Raw genomic sequence first — 20276 nt, 5'->3', positions numbered from 1 at the left:
AAAGCTCCAGTCATTTTCAGTTTCCAGGGCTGTGACTCCGGGAAGGGTGGAGACAGCACAAGCAGAGAGCAAGACCATTGAAATGCTAATGACCTCCACCTGGGGGGTCTGTCTTCTCTAGGAGGAAAGGGGTGGGGCCCTTTCCATTCAGAACCAGACCCCAGAGCCTGGGGGAACACGGCCATACCTCCTCACACCAGTCAAGAATTATAGGCTAACAGGCATCACCTGCTGGGCAGAAAAGCACAGTGACCTGAGGCATCACAGGGTGGAGCAATTTTCTAAGACACACCCACAGGGAAACCAGATACTGAATATTTCTTCCCTCTGGGACCTGAGCCTGTTCTGGTCTGGGAAAACCTGACTTGGATAACCAAGGAAACCATGCCTAGACAACAGAAAATTACAACCTACACTAAGGAAAACAAAGTTATGGCCCAGTCAAAGGAACAAATGTACACTTCAACTGAGATACAGGAATTTAAACAACTAATGCTAAATCAAATCAAAACGTTTAGAGAAGATATTGCAAAAGAGATAGAGGCTGTAAAGGAAATACTGGGCATATATACGGCAGAAATCAAAAGTTCAAAAAAACTACTAGTAGAATCTATGGAAATGAAAGGCACAACACAAGAGATGAAAGACACAATGGAAACATACAACAGCAGATCTCAAGAGGCAGAAGAAAACACTCAGGAACTGGAGAACAAAACACCTGAAAGCCTACACGCAAAGAAGCAGATGGAGAAAAGAATGAAAAAATATGAGCAACGTCTCTGGGAACTCAAGGATGAAACAAAGTACAATAATGTACGTATCATTGGTGTCCCAGAAGGAGAAGAGAAGGGAAAGGGGGCAGAAGCAATAATAGAGGAAATAATCAATGAAAATTTCCCATCTCTTATGAAAGACATAAAATTACAGATCCAAGAAGCACAGCGTACTCCAAACAGAAGAGATATGAATAGGCCTACTCCAAGACACTTAATAATCAGATTATCAAATGTCAAAGACAAAGAGAGAATCCTGAAAGCAGCAAGAGAAAAGCGATCCATTACATACAAAGGAAGCTTAATAAGACTATGTGCGGATCTCTCAGCAGAAACCATGGAGGCAAGAAGGAAGTGGTGTGATATATTTAAGATACTGAAAGAGAAAAACTGCCAACCAAGAATCCTATATCTAGCAAAGCTGTCCTTCAAATATGAGGGAGAGCTCAAAATATTTTCTGACAAACAGACAATGAGAGACTTTGTGAACAAGACACCCGCCCTACAGGAAATACTAAAGGGAGCAATGCAGAGTGATAGAAGACAGGAGTGCGTGGTTTGGAACACAATTTTGGGAGACGGTAGCACAACAGTGTAAGTACACTGAACAAAGATAACTATGAATATGGTTGAGAGAGGAAGGTGGGGAGCATGTGAGACACCACAAGAAAGGAGGAAAGATAAAGACTGGGACTGTGTAACTTGGTGAAATCTAGAGTGTTCAACAATTGTGATAAAATGTACAAATATGTTCTTTTACGAGGGAGAACAAGCAAATGTCAACCTTGCAAGGTGTTAAAAATGGGGAGGCATTGGGGGAGGGATGCAATCAGCATAAACTAGACACTGTAACTAATAGAATCATTGTATTATGCTTCCTTTAATGTAACAAAGGTGATATACCAAGGTAAATGCAGATAAGGGGGGGGATAGGGGAGTCATGTTAGACACTTCACATTGGTGGTATTGTCTGATTCTTTATTCTACTTTGATTTAAGGTTATTTTTCCTTTTGCTGCTTCCTAGCTGTCATTTTTTTTTTTCCTCTTTCTTTTGCCTCTCTACCTTCTTTGACTCTCCCTCCTGCCTTGTGGAAGAAATGTAGATGCCCTTATTTAGATAGTGGTGAAGGTGGTGAACACATAAATGTATGACCATGAAGAGAACCATTGATTATTGACTTGGGATGGAATGTATGGTGAGTGAACAAAACCATATTAGAAAAAAAATGGGTTGATGACAAAACCTCGAGGGCAATATACTGAGTGAAATAAGCCAGACACATAAGGACAATTATTGCAGGGTCTCACTGATAGGAATTAATTATAATATGTAAACTCATAGACATGAAATATAAGGTACCAAGATATAGGACAAGGCTTAAGAATGGGGAGTGGTTGCTTAGTATGAGCAGAATGTTCAATTAGGATGAACTTAAATGTTTGGAAATGAACAGGGGTGTTGGTAGCAAGATGTGAGAAGAACTAACAGCGCCGAATGGTGTGTGAATGAGGTGGAAAGGGGAAGCTCAGAGTCATATATGTCACCAGGAGGAAAGTTGGAGGTCAAAAGATGGGAATGTATAAAACTGAATCTTGTGGTTGGCAATGTCCATGGTCAACTGTACAAATACTAGAAATCGCTTCCATGAACCAGAACAAATATATGACAATACAATTAGAAGTTAATAATAGAGGGGCATATAAGGAAGAACTATATACCTATTACAAACTATATACTACAGTTAGTAGTATTTCAACATTTTTTCATAAACAGTAACAAATGTACTATATCAATACTACGAGTCAACAATTGAGGGGGGTTGGTTAGGGATGGGGAGGATTAGAGTTTCCTTTTCTTTTTTTCTTTTTTCATCTTTCACTTTATTTCTTGTCTGGAGTAATGAAAAGTTTCTAAAAATTGAACAAAAATTAAGTGTGATGGATGCACCGCTGTATGAGAGTACCCAGGGGCAAGTGATTGTACACTTTGGATCTTTGGATAATTGTATGGTATCTGAACAATCTCAATAAAAATGAAAAATAAATAAATAAATAAATCAGTTTAACATTTTCTTTTGTATTTAACATTATAGAAAATTTCCATTTTCATGTCACAGGTGACTGACCTATAAAAAAAAGCAGAATTCCATAAGATATAATGTTTTTCCTCCCCACCAATTGTGAAAGCTTTCAGGCTAGTTACAATTTAGGAATGCAGACATGGACACTGCATACCAACTGTTATTATTGCTACTACTTCTGTTCAGTAATTTTATTGCTTACTTGTAAGGAAAGGAAAAGAGAACTAACATTTAATGAGCACCTATTGATCACATTCTGCACTAGCTACTTTACCTATGAAATCTCATTTAATCCTAATAAATATTTTGCAAGATATGTATTTTCCTTCCCCTTTTATAGATGTAGTAACTGAAGCCATGTGGGGTAAAACAACTTGCCCAAGTTCGCACAGGAGGTAACTGTCGAAGTTCTAAGGGAAACTGAAATCTGTCTCTCCCAAAGCACATATGTTTTGTATTATACTGCCCAACCCATAGAAAGAATAATGGAGTTTGAATGTTCCATATTTACTGATAGAGACACTGCAGCTCAAAGAAGTCAGATTCTCCATATAGCAAGTTAGTGACTATGCCAGGTCTAGAATGTACATTTTCTGTTTTCCAGTTTAATGTACTATTCTTTTAAATTTCAGTAAACCGATATGGTGACAGTTTGACCATATTCACCAAATATGAATGATTAATTGAGGAAGGAAGGAGTTAGGCAATATTATTCATAAATTTTATGATTAATTTAAAAATTGTTTTCCACAGAAACCAAATTTAAAAGGAAAAAACAATTAATACATGAACATGTATTGGAAATTGTTTTTTAAAATTTTTACTTGTGTGGCTAAACAGCTTCCTTTTTTTCTTAATTTTTTATCAACTTGTTGCTTGTGTATTAATTTTTTAATTAAAAGATAAAAGTTTGTAAAAAACTGCAATATAAAGCATAGGACAAAACACTATAAACCAACAATACCTAACAGATGTCTATATAACACTCCGCCCAATAAGAGCAGAATACACATTCATCCTAAGTGAACATGGAACATTCTGCAGGATAGATTATATGCTAGGCCATAAAATAAACTGCAATAATTTTAAAAGGAATGCAATCATACAAAGTATATTCTCTGACCATGATGGAGAAATCTGGGGAAATTCACAAATATGTGGAAATTAAGCAACATTTTCTTAAATAACCAAAGAGTCAAAGTAAAAAATCAAAGGGAAATTAGAAAATACATAGAGACAAATGAAAATAAAATCACAATATACCAAAACTTATGAGATGCAGCAAAAGCTTAAGAGTTTTGGGGGAACTTTATGGTTATAAAAGCCTATATTTTAAAAAAGAGAAAAGACAACAAATTGATAATATAAATTTCCACCTTAAGAAACTAGAAAAAAATCAAACTAAACCCAAAGCAATCAGAAGGAAGGAAATAATAAAAGATTAGAGTGGAAATTGATGAAATAGAGAATTAAAAAAAACTCAAAAAATCAACATATACAAAAGTTGGTACACTGAAAAGAACTGCAAATTTTTTTTTTAAGAATTTATAGATTTATTGATTGGGATCACAGAGAATTTATAGATTACTATAGGCATACATGACACACTTAACATATTAAATCTTGACCAAGAACAATGATTGTCTGTCCAATCATACAATGTTAAAAAGTTAACATTCTGGCATCTTATTCTAGAAGAAACTTTATTTTAGACGGATATTTAGCCTGAAGAAATAAATACTCAGGGTTATTATGTTAGTCATTTCCAAATGAAATGTCATGTGGAAAAGGGAATTAATTAATTTTCCATGTTACAAAGACTAGAAAGGGATGGGTCTTAAAGGAAGGAAATTCTAGCTCAATGAGGAAATTCCTAAATATTAGAATTATTTAACATGGGTTTGAGCTGCCTAATGAGAGGCTGAGCTTTCCATCAATGGAGATTTCCAAGCAGAGATTGTGCTATTATAGAGGAGATTCCAAAATCATATGGAACATTTTCCTGAAGGCATCTAAGGACCGTCTTAACTTTAAGGGACTAAGAATCTATTCATACTACAAGTCTTTAGCAGTTTAATTCCAAGAAATTAAATCAACACAAATTTTCCCCAAAGATAGTTGATGGGGCTTTGAAACTGAGTGATTTCATGGTGAAATCCAGACTCCATTCCTATACTTCTAATTCTGCCCTATGAATCATATCTCCTTTCACTAAATAAATCTGTAAGACTGGGTTCTCCTAGGATCCAACTTTTCTGAGCTGTTTTACTTCACTAAAGCACTATAAAACAGAAGTGTTAAAATTCAAACTACTTTGTATTTTCCTTAAGAAATCAGATGACAAAGTTGAACAGCTAACAGGCTTTGCAAGATATTACTTGTCTTTGCAAGTTATTGCTTTCAAATGGGCTAAATCAAATAGTGTGACACTCTATTGAAGAGTTTTGTCCAAATTTCTTACTACTGCCTGAAAACCTGGATTTCTTTTTTACAGCCTCCAAACATTCAGGGAGAAAAAAAGAGAGAAAGAGAAAATAATAATAATAGTAACCTTGCTGTTGTCTTCATTAGAAAGAAATGATATTGTTGGCAAAGGTCTGAGGATTTGGAGCTAAATGACAATTCTAGATAGCTCAGCAAGGCTTACCAGAAAGCAGAGTATGTGTGTCTTTGTTCCAGGTTTTATGGAAAAGAATCATTTCACAGCTTGTATGGATTCTGCAAAGGCCTCAAATAAGGAGTGTAAGGTGACCAATGGGAGATGTGCAGGGGTTACTGAAATGATGTGAAATGTCTCTTCAAGCTGTTGGATTAACTTATGAGCTCCTAAAATGTGACTGCTACTCTGACCTTCTTGCCGCTCAAGTCTACGGCTCTTATGAGCTAGGAAAGGGATTCTGGAACCAACCCATGCCACATGTGGCAGCATGTCACTCATTGTCAATTCAGAATTCAGGGAGAAAAGAGACTACCCTATTCTTAAAAACAGTTTTTAGACCTTTGAGTATTTAAAGCAATATTTTATACAACAAAGTTTTCCCTTAGAGAGCACACAGTGATTTCAGTCACTGTCAGCAGCTAGAAAATCCCCCATGATGGCTTTGGGGAATTTCTAGAAGCTCAGTAAGAGCTTTGGATGGCATATCCATATGTATATACCAAAAGCTGTGGTTGTTAGGCACAGTCAGGATTATAAGAAATCCTCTTCAAAACTCAGTTTCACAGAGAGATCATGTATGCCTGCCACAATACCAGAAGACAAATGCCACACAATACTCAAGGAGCTTCCCTTCAAGATTTGTCTGAAAACCTCTCCTTTTAGGAAAAACAAGGTTAATGCAATATTCTCTGCATTCTAACATTCTGTTCCAAAAAAAAAAAAAAAAAAAGCTCTTTTGGGAGCTCCAGCACAAGATCTCCCAGCATTCCAGGGGGACAGACTCCTTTTTCTTTTCTTTTCTTTTAAGGTTTCCCTCCCAATTTTAGTTTCTTTGCTTGAAAACTGGGGATAATATTACCATCCTCTGTACTTAACAAGGATAATGAGAAGAACTAATAAGATAATTCATGTGAAAATACTTTAAACAACCTTAAAGAAACATACAAATATGGAGTGACATTATTGCTTATCACCTGGATTTAATTTTAGAAGTGTTTTTTTAAATTCACATTCTCTGTAGAATGCAGGAAGAGCAGAGGAATAAATAATATAGGACATATTAAGTTCTACCCATTCTTAAAATATTAGTTTCCTGTAGGAAGGAGGATATGATGCTTGGCAAAACAAGGCATCTTTGGGTGTGACTTTTAGAAACAGTCTAATTTTCTTTTCTTTTTTTGAGTAAGCAGGTAGAAAGTTTTATTAAGAATGCAGGTGAGAGGACTTGTGGGCACTCTCACAAGAAAAAAGGTGAGAGGCAAGAGGCCCTGGCAGAATGTGGAACAATCTGCTTATATAGATTAGCTTTACTTACCCTCCTCCTTTCATGTTCAGGGCTCTTTCTCCTACCCTCCCCTCTCTCCAAGGAGATGCCTGGTGGTAGATAGTGGATTTAGGTGGGTCAGATGGCTTCAAACTTCTCCATAGATGATTCACTCAGATGGAAGTCATTTGGCCCCCAGGTTCTATTTATTGCTGTTCTTCTCAGAGATATCTTTCTCTTTGAGGCCTGACCACTTCTGTGAATTTGCCCTTTGCTCAGCCAAGCCACCACCCTAATTCTAACCCTATCTCATTCCCCCCTCAGAGACTTTCTAGCTCCCTTAATCTTAAGGTAATTTGGGCCAATTGTCCAAATTCTATAATTGCTTCAAGCTGTCAGTGAGTCACAGGCTCTATTTGTGGGAGCATAGAAGTCTCTGGATATGATGTTGAGGGCGGCTGGTTGAGCCTGGGAAACAGGAACATAGCCTCTGACAAGAAGTTTGTTGTGAAAGGCTTTTAATCTGGAAGAAACAAACTGGGTGAGAAATTGTATACACAGTCTGAACAGAAGCAGAAGCAAGATGGAGCCCAGGGCATTTTTTAGAGTTTTAGGAACACTGTTGGAGCTTGGTATCCTATGATGCAAGGGCCAAGCTAATCATTGGGAGTTATGTTTCACACTGCTAGGGAGACTTACATCCATGGACATCATGCCCCATATGGAGAGAAAGCTAGTCAGTTTATTTGTAGAGTTTGGCTTAGAGAGAGAGAGAGAGAGAACATTTGAGCAACAAAAGAAGTCTTCTGGGGATGATTCTTAGGCATTAATTATAAGTAGCCTTAGTTTTGCTATTACATAAATAAGTTTCATAAGGGCAAGCTTTAAGATTAAGGGCTTGGCTTATTAAATTGGGAGCCCTTATTGCTTAAGAGGATACTAGGAATTCCCCATGTAGGGAAGTTTAATAGTGTCACGTTTTTCTCTAGTCCTTTAAGGGACTTTGCAAATACTTTTATTTTTCTGATTATTCTAGGTTCCATTTCAAATAAACCTGAGTTAGGTTGTTTTTATGATCTGTAACTTTTTTGAAAACTAAAACTGACTAACAACATTTAACATCATACAGATCAGTATTAGGATATAACATGGACAGTAAGAACATTGTTAAGTTTTTAGGAATTTTATAAAATTTCTAAATATATGACAAATTTAGCTTAAGAGAAGGATTGCAAATCTTGTTTAATTATTGTAATACTTCCCAAACACTTTCTATGTAATATGTTACATTATTTTAGCACTTCACTTTTACAAGGTGAAAGAACAAATCCTTTGTAACAGTTTTCTTTTAAGAGTGAGAATTTTTTGCTGAACTAAAGGATAAGGTCAACATAAACATTAATAGGGGTATTATTTTGATATGATATAAAATCTTTGTCTTCTAGACAGAGTACTCAGATAGTTCAGAGCATTTCATTAAGAGCAGACCAATGATTTACATTATTTTAACAGGATTCATTTTCTCAAACCTTTTGCAACTTTGAGTTCAGGACTTGTAGTCAGCAATGACTACAACAACAAAGGCAACAAAATAAGTTTGCAGTGGCTAGCTAAAAGATTTCAAACAGTTGAGAGGCTGTCCTGGAGGTTACTCCTATGCAAGCTTCAGCTAGATACACCAAATGGCCACAGTATGATAAGCCCAAGTCAACAGTAATCCTGAAAACCCTAAATAATTCTCACATCCCTATATGAGACTATAAAAGTTTCACTCACTAAGTTTATTCTTCAGAAACTTAAATCCTCCAGAGAGCTCCTATGCCAGCTGTTAGGTTTAGGCCCTGGGCCCTCACCCCACCCCCACCCTTTGGAATTCTGCAAGTTTGAGATAAAAGCCTCACCTTATCCCTCATCCTAGGAACCCTGCAGGTCCACAATGAGCCACTTCCCCCTCACTTAGGAATCCTGCAAGTTTGTGATAATGATTAAAATTTTATACTTTCCCCCTCCCAATCCCCTGCTCTCAAATCAGCCAATGGAAAATTGCCAAGACCCCCTTTCTCGAAATTAGCCACTGAAAGACTGCAAACCACAACCTGCCAGCCTCCCCATCCCTAGACAAAGAACTTTCCACCAGCCATCTTTTCTAAGCCCTACTGTTCCCTTGGCTCAGGGCCATCACCATTTTCTAAGGCTTCAGCCTGCCTGTGCATGGCCAGACAATAAAACCCCTTTTGATCAAGTTTTTGTCTCTTCTCTTCTCAAATGAAAAGCCTAACACTGGCTAAGTTCCAAGACACAAAAGAAATAGACTCTTCAAGAACATCAACCAGATGCATCTCCATTTTCCCATAATATTAACACCATTTTTCAACATGAACAAGTTAGACTGTTCACTGCCTAGGCATCTCTGAAGATCAGGAAAGTGATTAAACTAGAGGAAGGGGTAGCAACAGACAACATGGAATTTAACAAAGGATTATGAATACTGAAATTCTATATAATCTTCTTTTTCTTAGTTGCTAGAGTATTAGAATAGCTAGAAGGAAAGAACTGAAATGATGGAACTGTAACCCATAGCATTATTTGAAATTTGCTCTACAGCTACTTGTTAAACTGCAGTTTTAAAGTTATACACTTTTTGTATATGTTTTATTTCACAATAAGGAAATAACTGAAACTATAATACTGTAACTCATAACCATTTTGGAAATTTCCTATATAACTACTTGTTAAATTGCACTTTGAAAGTTATTATCATTTAGCATATATTTTATATCTCATAATAAGGAAATAACTGAAACTGTGGAACTATACCCAAAATGTTCTTTGAAATTTGCTCTTTTAAATTGCACTTGGGTAGTTATCACTTCTATGTATACATGTCATATACCATGATAAAAACTATGATTAAAAAATTTACTTTCTTAAACTCTTTGATTCACTTTCTCAAACTTCCCACAACTTTTGAAACCTATTCAGGGTTTGTCATCAGCAGTGACTCCAAAATTATTATCACACTAGGAAATTTTGAGTGCACAAAGTTAACACAGGCAGTTGGAGGTCAGTGAGGACTGCTGCTAAGGCATGCTCAAAGACATAGAGAATACTTTGAAACCCTTGGGGCAGCACTGTCTAAGTAAGCAGGGCAGGAATCATATCACTAAACTCCTGGCATTCAAAAGAAAATACAGGTGGGGCAAGATGGCAGAGTGGTGAGGTATATGTTTTAGTTACTCCTCTGGGACAGGTGGTAGACAGCCAGGAACTTTGTGGAACAGACACCTCAGGGGAATCTGGGTTTGGACATGCATCATACAACAGTCTCCAGTGTGTGGAGCAGCTGAGATCAGCAAAATCCATAAGTTCTCACAGCCAGGGGGGACCATGCCCCTAACTACCAGGCACAACAGACTGTTTTGTGGCTGGTTCCATGAGGTAGGAGGGACCGTCAGTGCTGGGAACCAGGGGGAGAACTGCAGTTGCAGAACTGATTAACAAACTCAGACTGCTGAACAAAAACTCAAACCATAGATAAACCGAGACCAGACACTGGAGAATCTGGGAACAGTTAGCCCAGTGAAGAGGAGATAGGGCTAGCAAAAAGAGCAAAACAAATAAAAGCAAATACAGAGACTTATGGAGTTGGGGGGACACAATATGGAGAAGGGCTGGGCTCAAACAGAATCAGGCACTTATGTAAACCCAGGGGCCCAGGGCTCTTCTCTGAAAAACAGTTTTCTCTGGGGTTTACTTTCCACCTCAATTACTCTCCAACTCCTTGTCTTTTTGCATTTCAGTAGCCTATCAGAACTGCAAGGACTGAATTAAAGTGATTTTCTTTAAAAAGTCTATACTGGGACTTTCTTTTGCTTTTTTCTTTTTTTAATCTTTTTCTCTTTTTTTAAAAAATAACTATTCTGAGGTGGGGCAAGATGGCGGCATAGAGAGGAGTGGAAGCTAAGTAGTCCCCCTGGAACAACTACAAAAAACAGAAACAACTAGTAAATAATCCAGAATAACTGCAGGGGGACAAACAAGACCATCCACTCATCATACACCAACCTGAATTGGGAGGAATGCCTGAGAACACAGCATAAAATCTGTAAGTACAGCCTGCAGATCCAAGTTGTGAGACCCCCTCCCCCATAGCCCGAGCTGCAAAGCCTCATGGTGCCAGAGAGAAGCTCTCTCCCAGCAAGCGAATATAGCTTAGCTGAGCTCCAACTGGGGTTTTAAGTAGCGAGTGTGAACTGCTCACTACAGGTACGAATCCCCAAAAATCAGACAGAGGCTTTGGGTGATGACTGACCTTGGAGAGCTGGAGGGTCGCCTTGGACTGGGTCTGAAGGGGACTATCTGTTTCTTTTTCGGCTCAGTGGAGAAAGCCCCAGTCATTTTCAGTTTCCAGGGCTGTGACTCCGGGAAGGGAAGAGACAGCACAAGCAGAGAGCAAGACCATTGAAATGCTAATGACCTCCACCTGGGGGGTCTGTCTTCTCTAGGAGGAAAGGGGTGGGGCCCTTTCCATTCAGAACCAGACCCCAGAGCCTGGGGGAACATAGCCACACCTCCTCACACCAGTCAAGAATTATAGGCTAACAGGCATCACCTACTGGGCAGAAAAGCACAGTGACCTGAGGCATCACAGGGTGGAGCAATTTTCTAAGACACACCCACAGGGAAACCAGATACTGAATATTTCTTCCCTCTGGGACCTGAGCCTGTTCTGGTCTGGGAAAACCTGATTTGGATAACCGAGGAAACCATGCCTAGACAACAGAAAATTATAAACTACACTAAGAAAAACAAAGTTATGGCTCAGTCAAAGGAACAAATGTACACTTCAACTGAGATACAGGAATTTAAACAACTAATGCTAAATCAAATCAAAAAGTTTAGAGAAGATATTGCAAATGAGATAGAGGCTGTAAAGGAAACACTGGGCTTATATATGGCAGAAATCAAAAGTTCAAAAAAACAACTAGTAGAATCTATGGAAATGAAAGGCAAAACACAAGAGATGAAAGACACAATGGAGACATACAACAGTAGATCTCAAGAGGCAGAAAAAAACACTTCAGGAACTGGAGAACAAAACACCTGAAAGCCTACACGCAAAGGAGCAGATGGAGAAAAGAATGAAAAAATATGAGCAATGTCTCTGGGAACTCAAGGATGAAACAAAGTGCAATAATGTATGTATCATGGGTGTCCCAGAAGGAGAAGAGAAGGGAAAGGGGGCAGAAGCAATAATAGAGGAAATAATCAATGAAAATTTCCCATCTCTTATGAAAGACATAAAATTACAGATCCAAGAAGCGCAGCGTACTCCAAACAGAAGAGATATGAATAGGCCTACTCCAAGACACTTAATAATCAGATTATCAAATGTCAAAGACAAAGAGAGAATCCTGAAAGCAGCAAGAGAAAAGCGATCCATTACATACAAAGGAAGCTTCATAAGACTATGTGCGGATCTCTCAGCAGAAACCATGGAGGCAAGAAGGAAGTGGTGTGATATATTTAAGATACTGAAAGAGAAAAACTGCCAACCAAGAATCCTATATCTAGCAAAGCTGTCCTTCAAATATGAGGGAGAGCTCAAAATATTTTCTGACAAACAGACAATGAGAGACTTTGTGAACAAGACACCTGCCCTACAGGAAATACTAAAGGGAGCACTACAGGGTGATAGAAGACAGGAGTGCGTGGTTTGGAACACAATTTTGGAAGATGGTAGCACAACAATGTAAGTACACTGAACAAAGGTAACTATGAATACGGTTGAGAGAGGAAGGTGAGGAGCATGTGAGACACCACAAGAAAGGAGGAAAGATAAAGACTGGGACTGTGTAATTTGGTGAAATCTAGAGTGTTCAACAATTGTGATAAAATGTACAAATATGTTCTTTTATGAGGGAGAACAAGCAAATGTCAACCTTGCAAGGTGTTAAAAATGGGGAGGCATTGGGGGAGGGATGCAATCAGCATAAACTAGAGACTGTAACTAATAGAATCATTGTATTATGCTTCCTTTAATGTAACAAAGGTGATATACCAAGGTGAATGCAGATAAGAGGGGGGGATAGGGGAGGCATGTTAGACACTTCACATTGGTGGTATTGCCTGATTCTTTATTCTACTTTGATTTAAGGTTATTTTTCCTTCTGCTGCTTCCTAGCTGTCATTTTATTTCCTCTTTCTTTAACCTCTCTACCTCCTTTGACTCTCCCTCCTGCTTTGTGGAAGAAATGCAGATGCTCTTATATAGATAGTGGTGAAGGTGGTGAACACATAAATGTATGACCATGCAGAGAACCATCGATTATTTTCTTGGGATGGAATGTATGGTGAGTGAACAATACCATATTAAAAAATAATGGGTTGATGACAAAACCTCGAGGGCAATATACTGAGTGAAATAAGCCAGACACGTAAGGACAATTATTGCAGGGTCTCACTGATAGGAACTAATTATAATATGTAAACTCATAGACATGAAATATAAGGTACCAAGATATAGGACAAAGCTTAAGAATGGGGAGTGGTTGCTTAGTATGAGCAGAATGTTCAATTAGGATGAACTTAAATGTTTGGAAATGAACAGGGTTGTTGGTAGCAAGATGTGAGAAGAACTAACAGCGCCGAATGGTGTGTGAATGAGGTGGAAAAGGGAAGCTCAGGGTCATATATGTCACTAGAAGGAAAGTTGGAGGTCAAAAGATGGGAATGTATAAAACTGAATCCTATGGTGGGCAATGTCCATGATCAACTGTACAAATAGTAGAAATCGCTTCCATGAACCAGAACAGATGTATGACAATACAACTAGAAGTTAATAATAGAGGGGCATATAGGGAAGAACTATGTACCTATTACAAACTATACACTACAGTTAGTAGTATTTCAACATTTTTTCATAAACAGTAACAAATGTACTATATCAATACTATGAGTCAACAATTGAGGGGGGTTGGTTAGGGATAGGGGAGGATTAGAGTTTCCTTTTCTTTTTTTCTTTTTTCATCTTTCACTTTATTTCTTGTCTGGAGTAATGAAAAGTTTCTAAAAATTGAACAAAAACTGAGTGTGATGGATGCACAGCTGTATGAGGGTACCCAGGGGCAAGTGATTGTACACTTTGGATCTTTGGATAATTGTATGGTATCTGAACAATCTCAATAAAAATGAAAAAAAAATAACTATTCTAAGTAGCCCATTACAGAAAGCCTCAAACACTTGCAATTTGGGCCCAAGCAAGAGCAGGGCTAAGGTAGCTCTGAAAGACAAAGCAATAAGTCTGGTTGGGGAGACAATTTGCTAAGGGCATAATTTACCCAAGAGAATGGGGACAGGGTCCAGCTCCAGTGGCAACACCCCTTCAGGGAACTCAGACCCCAGTGGCCGGAATTCAGAAACAAACTTCAGCCAGCCATGCCCCCAACAGGGTCAGGATCACCAGGAGAACTAAAAGCTTCATACCTCCTTACACTGGTGGGGTAGCTGTGGGATGGCAAGGGCTACCTGCTGGAGGATAAGAAAAGCACAGAATGTAAAGGCATCACAGGAGGGTCTCATTCTCAAGGAAACCTGATCTCCTCCCGAGACCTGGGCCTCTCTAGACTGGGAAAATCTGACTGGGGTTGAGCATACCTGAGGAGACCCTCACACATAAAGGCTACATAGAGGCAGGGCAAGAAACAGAAAAGCAAGAGGTGAAAAATTCTGATCAACAAATAGAACCTAAGTTAGAGGCTTAGAATAAGCTGAACTGAACACCAAAGTTTAGAGAACAAAGGCAATCAATAAGAAAACCCTGAGTAAAAGAGTGAAAACAAGCTCCAGAATAAACTAATCAAGAAAGTCAGATGCCTAGACAGCTTAAGATAACAAGCCATACTAAGAAACATGAAAATATGGACCAGCCAAAGGAACAAACTAAGAGTTCAACCAAGGTACAGGAATTGAGGCAACTAATGCTACATCAATTCAATGAACTGAAGGAAGATCAAACAAATCTCCCAAATCAATTCAAAAAGCAACTTAATGAACTGAGGGAAGATACAGCAAAAGAGATGAAGGATATAAGGTAGATACTGGTTGACTACAAAGAAGAATTTGTAAACTTGAAAAAACAAATGGCAGAACTTATGGGAATGAAGGGCATAATGGAGGAGATGAAAAAGACAATGGAGGGATAAAACACCAGATTTCAACAGGCAGAAGAAAGGATCAGTGAAATGGAAGACCAGACATTTGAATGCATACACACAAAAGAACAGATGGTAAAAAGAATGGAAAAGAAAGAGCAGTTTCTTAGGGAGCTGAGTGACAACATGATATGCCCAGATATATGTGTTATGGGTGTCCCAGAAGGAGAAGAGAGGGGAAAAGGGGCAGAAAGAATAATAGAAGAAATATTCAATGTAACTTTTCCAAGTCTTATGAAAGACAGAAAATTACAGATTTGAGAGGTACAGCATAACCCAGAAAGAATAAATCCCAAAATTCCTACTCCAAGACACTGATCAGATTGTCCAATGTCAAAGATAAAGAGAAAATTCTGAAAGCAACAAGGCAAAAGCAATCCATCACATACAAGGGAAGCTCAATAAGACTACGTACAGATTTCTCCACAAAAAACATGGAGGTGATAAGACAATGGTATGAGATTATATATATATAATATATATATGAGATACTGAAAGAGAAGAACTGTCAACCAAGAATTCTATATCTGGCAAAACTGTCCTTCAAAAATTAGGGAGAGATTACAATAATTTCAGACAAACAGACACTGAGGGAGTTTGTGAATAAGAGACTGATGCTACAAGAAATACTGAAGGGAGTGCTACAGGCTGATAGGAAAGACAGGAGAGAGGTTTGGAGAAGAGTGTAGAAATGAAGATTATCAGGAAGGGTAAAAGGAGAGAGAGGAAGAAATAAGACATGATACATAAAATCCAAAAGACACAATGGTAGAAGAAAGTACTGCCCTTACAGTAATAGCACTAAATGTTAATGGATTAAATTCCCCAAGAAAAAGATGCAGACTGGCAGCATGGACTAAGAAACAGTACCCATCTATATGCTGTGTACAAGAAACTCACCTTGGACACAAGGAAAAAAATAGACTGAAAGTGAAAGGTTGGAGAGCAATGTTTCATGCAAACAGCAACCATAAAAAGCAGGAGTAACTATTTTAATATCAGACAAATTAGGCATCAAAAGTAAAATAGTTAAAAGAGACAAAGAAAGACACTGTATATTAATAAATGGGTCAATTCATCAAGAAAACATAACCATAAATATTTATGCACCCACCAGAGTGCCCCAAAATTCAAGAGGCAAACACTGAGAACACTGAAAGGAGAAGTAGTTAAATCTACAACAATTGGTGACTTCAATACAGCACTCATCAATGGATAAAACATCTAGACAGAGGATCAGTAAGGAAGCAGAGATGCTGAATTGTACAATAAATGAATTAGACTTGACAGACATTTATAGAACACTACACCCCATGACAGCAGGATACACATTTACCTCATGTGCTCATGGAATATTCTCTAGGATAGACCACATATTGGGTCACAAAGCAAGTCTCAACAAATTTAAAAATGTTGATATTAAAAATAACACTTTTTTGGATCACAATGTAATGAAGTTGGAAATAAATAACAGGCAAAAGATTGTAAAATTCACAAATACATGAAGGCTGAACAACACAATGTTGGAAAATCAGTAGGCAAAGGAGGAAATTAGAAGAGAACTTAGTAAACACCTCAAGGCAAATGACAATGAAATCACAGCATATCAAAACTTATGGTACACAGCAAAGGCAGTACTGAGGTGGAAACTTATTGCCCTAAACACCTATATTAAAAGAGAAGAGAGAGAAAAAATTGAGGAATTATCTGTTCACCTGGAGGAACTAGAGAAAGAACAGGAAACTAACTCCAAATCAAACATAAGGAAAGAAATAACAAAGTTTAGAGCAGAAATAAATGAAATTCAGAACAGGAAAACAATAGAATAAAAAAACCAGAGGTTGATTCTTTGAGAAAATCAACAAAATTAATGGACCCCTAGCTAGCTAATAAATAAAAAAAAAGAGAGAGCAGATGTAAATAAATAAGAATCAGGAAAGGAAACAAAACTACTGACCCTGCAGAAATATAGGAGATATGAGAAGATACCATGAGCAACTATATGCTAATATAGCAGAAAACTAAGAAGAAATGGACAATTTTGAAGGAAAGCATAAACAACCAACATTTACCCATGAAGAAATAGACGACCTCAACAAAACAAACAAATGTAAAGAGATTGATACAGTCATCAAAATGCTCCCAAAAAAGAAAATCCCAGGGCCAGGTGGCTTCATATGTGAATTCTACCAAGCATTCGAGAATTAATTATAACCAATTCACCTCAAACTCTTCAAAAAAATGAAGAGGAGGGAAAGCTACCCAACTCATTCTATTAAGCCAACATCACCCTAATACCAAAATAAGACAAAGATACTACAAAAAAAAGAAAATTATGGACCAATCTATTTAATGAATATAGATGCAAAATCCTCAAAAAAAAAAAATACTTGAAAATCAAAACCAGCAGCACATTAAAAGAATTATACACCACAATCAGGTGGGGTTTATTCCAGGTGTGCAAGGCTGGTTCAACACAAGAAAACCAATTAATGTAATATAGCACAGCAATAAATCAAAGCAGAAGAACCACATGATCATGTCAATCAATGCAGAAAAGGCATTTGACAAAATTCAACATCCTTTCTTGATGAAAACAATTCAAAGACAAGATTAGAAGGGAATTTTCTCAATATGATAAAGGCAATATATGAAAAAACACAGAGCTAACATTGTACACAATGGGGAGATATTGAAAGCTTTCCCTTTAAGATCAGGAACAAGACAGGGATGCCCACTATCACCATTGTTATTCAACATTGAGCTAGAAGTTCCAGCTAGGGCAATTAGGCAAGAAAAAGAAATAAAAAGCATCCAAATTGGAGAGTAAGAAGTAAAACTTTCACTTTGCAGATGACATGATTCTATATGTAGGAAATACAGAAAAATCTACAGCAAAGCTACTAGAGCTAATCAATGAATACAGCAAAGTGGCAGGCTACAAGAGCAATACACAAAAATCTGTAGTGTTCTTATACACAATTAATGTGCAACAAGAGGAAGAAATCAAGAATAAAATTCCACTTACAACAGCAACCAAAAGAATTAAGTATTTAGGAATAAAGTTTACAAAAGCCACAAAAGATCTATACAAAGAAAACTACAAGAAATTACTGAAAGAAATCAAACAGGACCTAAAAACTGGAAGAACATACCATTCATGGATTGGAAGACTAAACATAATTAAGATATCAATTCTACCTAAACTGATTTGTAGGCTCAATGCAATACCAATTAAAATCCCAACAACTTACCTTGCAGAAACAGTAAAACCAATAACCAAATTTATTTGGAAGGGCAAGGTGCCATCAGCAGCCAAAAATATCTTGAGAAAGAGTAATGAAGTGGGAGTCTTCACACTACCTGACTTTGAAGCATATTACAAATCAACAGTGCTCAATACAGCATGTTACTGGCATAAGGATAGATATACCAACCAATGGAATCAAATTGAGTTTCCAGAAATAGACTCTCACATCTGTGGAAAATTGATCTTTGATAAGGCAGTCAAGCCAAAGCAATTGGGACAGAGCAGCCACATCAACAAATGTTGTTTGGAGAACTGGATATCCATTTCCAAAAGAATGAAAAAGGACTCCTACCTCACAGCTCATACAAAATTAACTCAAAATGGATCTAAGACCTAAACATTAGTGCTAAGACCATAAGACTCAGAGAAGAAAATGTAGGGCAATTCTTATAGATCTTGTGATAGGAAGTGGTTTCCTAGACCTTACTATCAAAAGCATGAGCAACCAATGAACAAATAGACAAATGGGATGTCCTCAAAACTAAACACTTTTATACATCAAAGGACTTTGTCAGAAAGTTAAAAATGCAGCCTACAAAATGGGAGACAATATTTGGAAACCACATATCAGATAAGGGTTTAATATCCCAAATATATAAAGTGAACCTACAACTCAACTACAGAATGACAAACAACCCATTTATAAAATGGGCAAAAGACATGAAGAGACACTTTTCTAAAGAGGAAATACAAATGGCTCAAAGCATATGCAAAAATGCTCAACTTCACTGGCTATTAGGAAAATGCACATCAAAATCACACTGAGATGTCGTCTCTCACCTACTAGAATGGCCATTATCCAAAAAAAAAAAAAGCCAGAAAATTACAAGTGTTGGAGAGGATGTGGAGAAAGTGGCACACTTATTCATTGCTAGTGGGAATGTAGAATGGGGCAACCTCTCTGGAATACAGTGTGGCAGTTCCTCAGGAAGCTAAGTATAGATTTGCCATATGACCCAGCTATTCCATTACTAAGTATATACTCAGAGGAACTGAAAGTTAAGACACAAATGGACATGTGTAAAACAATGTTTATTGCAGCATTATTCACAATAGCCAAGAGACGCAAACAGCCATAATGTGCATCAATGGATGTGTAGATAAACAAACTGTGGTACATACACATGATGGAATATTATGCAGCTGTAAGACAGAACCAAGACATGGAACATATAACAACATGGATGAAACTTGAGGACATTATGTTGAGTGAAGTTAACCAGAAACAAAGGGACAAATACTGTATGATCTCGCTAACATGATCTAACATTAATGAGCAAACTTTGAGAGTTAAAAGCTGATAACACTGGCTACCAGCAGATAAAAAAGGGGTAGAATTTGGGCATTTTATCCTGAAGGACTACAGAAATGTTCAGCAGGATTGATTGTATGCATCAAGAAACAGATAGCATAATACTGTGTCATCACAGCACAATATTGTAACTACACTGAGCAAAGATGTCCATGCGTAAAGCTGAAAGAGGTGGGCTAGGGGCACAAATGACACTGAGTTGAAGATAGAAGATAAATATGGGTACTATTTAACTTAGCAAAAATTGGAGTGGTCAATGGTTGTGACTAAATGTGCAAATATAAAACTCTCCTTGCATGTGGGAGAACAAATGAATGTCAAACATGCAGAGTGTTGGAAAGGGGATGGTATTGGGGAAAAATATAATCAAAGCAAGCTGGAGTCCATGGTCAACAGTAACATTTTAATATGCTTCCATCAAATGTAATAAAGGCAATATACCAAAGCTAAATGTGTATGAGGGGGGATATAAGGGAGGAATATGGGATTCTTGGTAGTGGTGTTGTCTGACCCTACTATTATATTGTATTTTATTATATTTTATTTTTTCTTTTTATTATCTTTTTTATTATTCGTTAAAAAACTTTTTTTCATAGTAATCAATATGTTCAAGTGCTGACTTTGGTGATAAATGCACAACTCTATGGGGATACCATGAACAAC

This window comes from Choloepus didactylus, chromosome X (genome assembly GCF_015220235.1).
Source record: "Choloepus didactylus isolate mChoDid1 chromosome X, mChoDid1.pri, whole genome shotgun sequence".
In the NCBI taxonomy this organism is placed as follows: domain Eukaryota; kingdom Metazoa; phylum Chordata; class Mammalia; order Pilosa; family Megalonychidae; genus Choloepus; species Choloepus didactylus.
Note: the sequence above shows the minus strand (reverse complement) of the source record.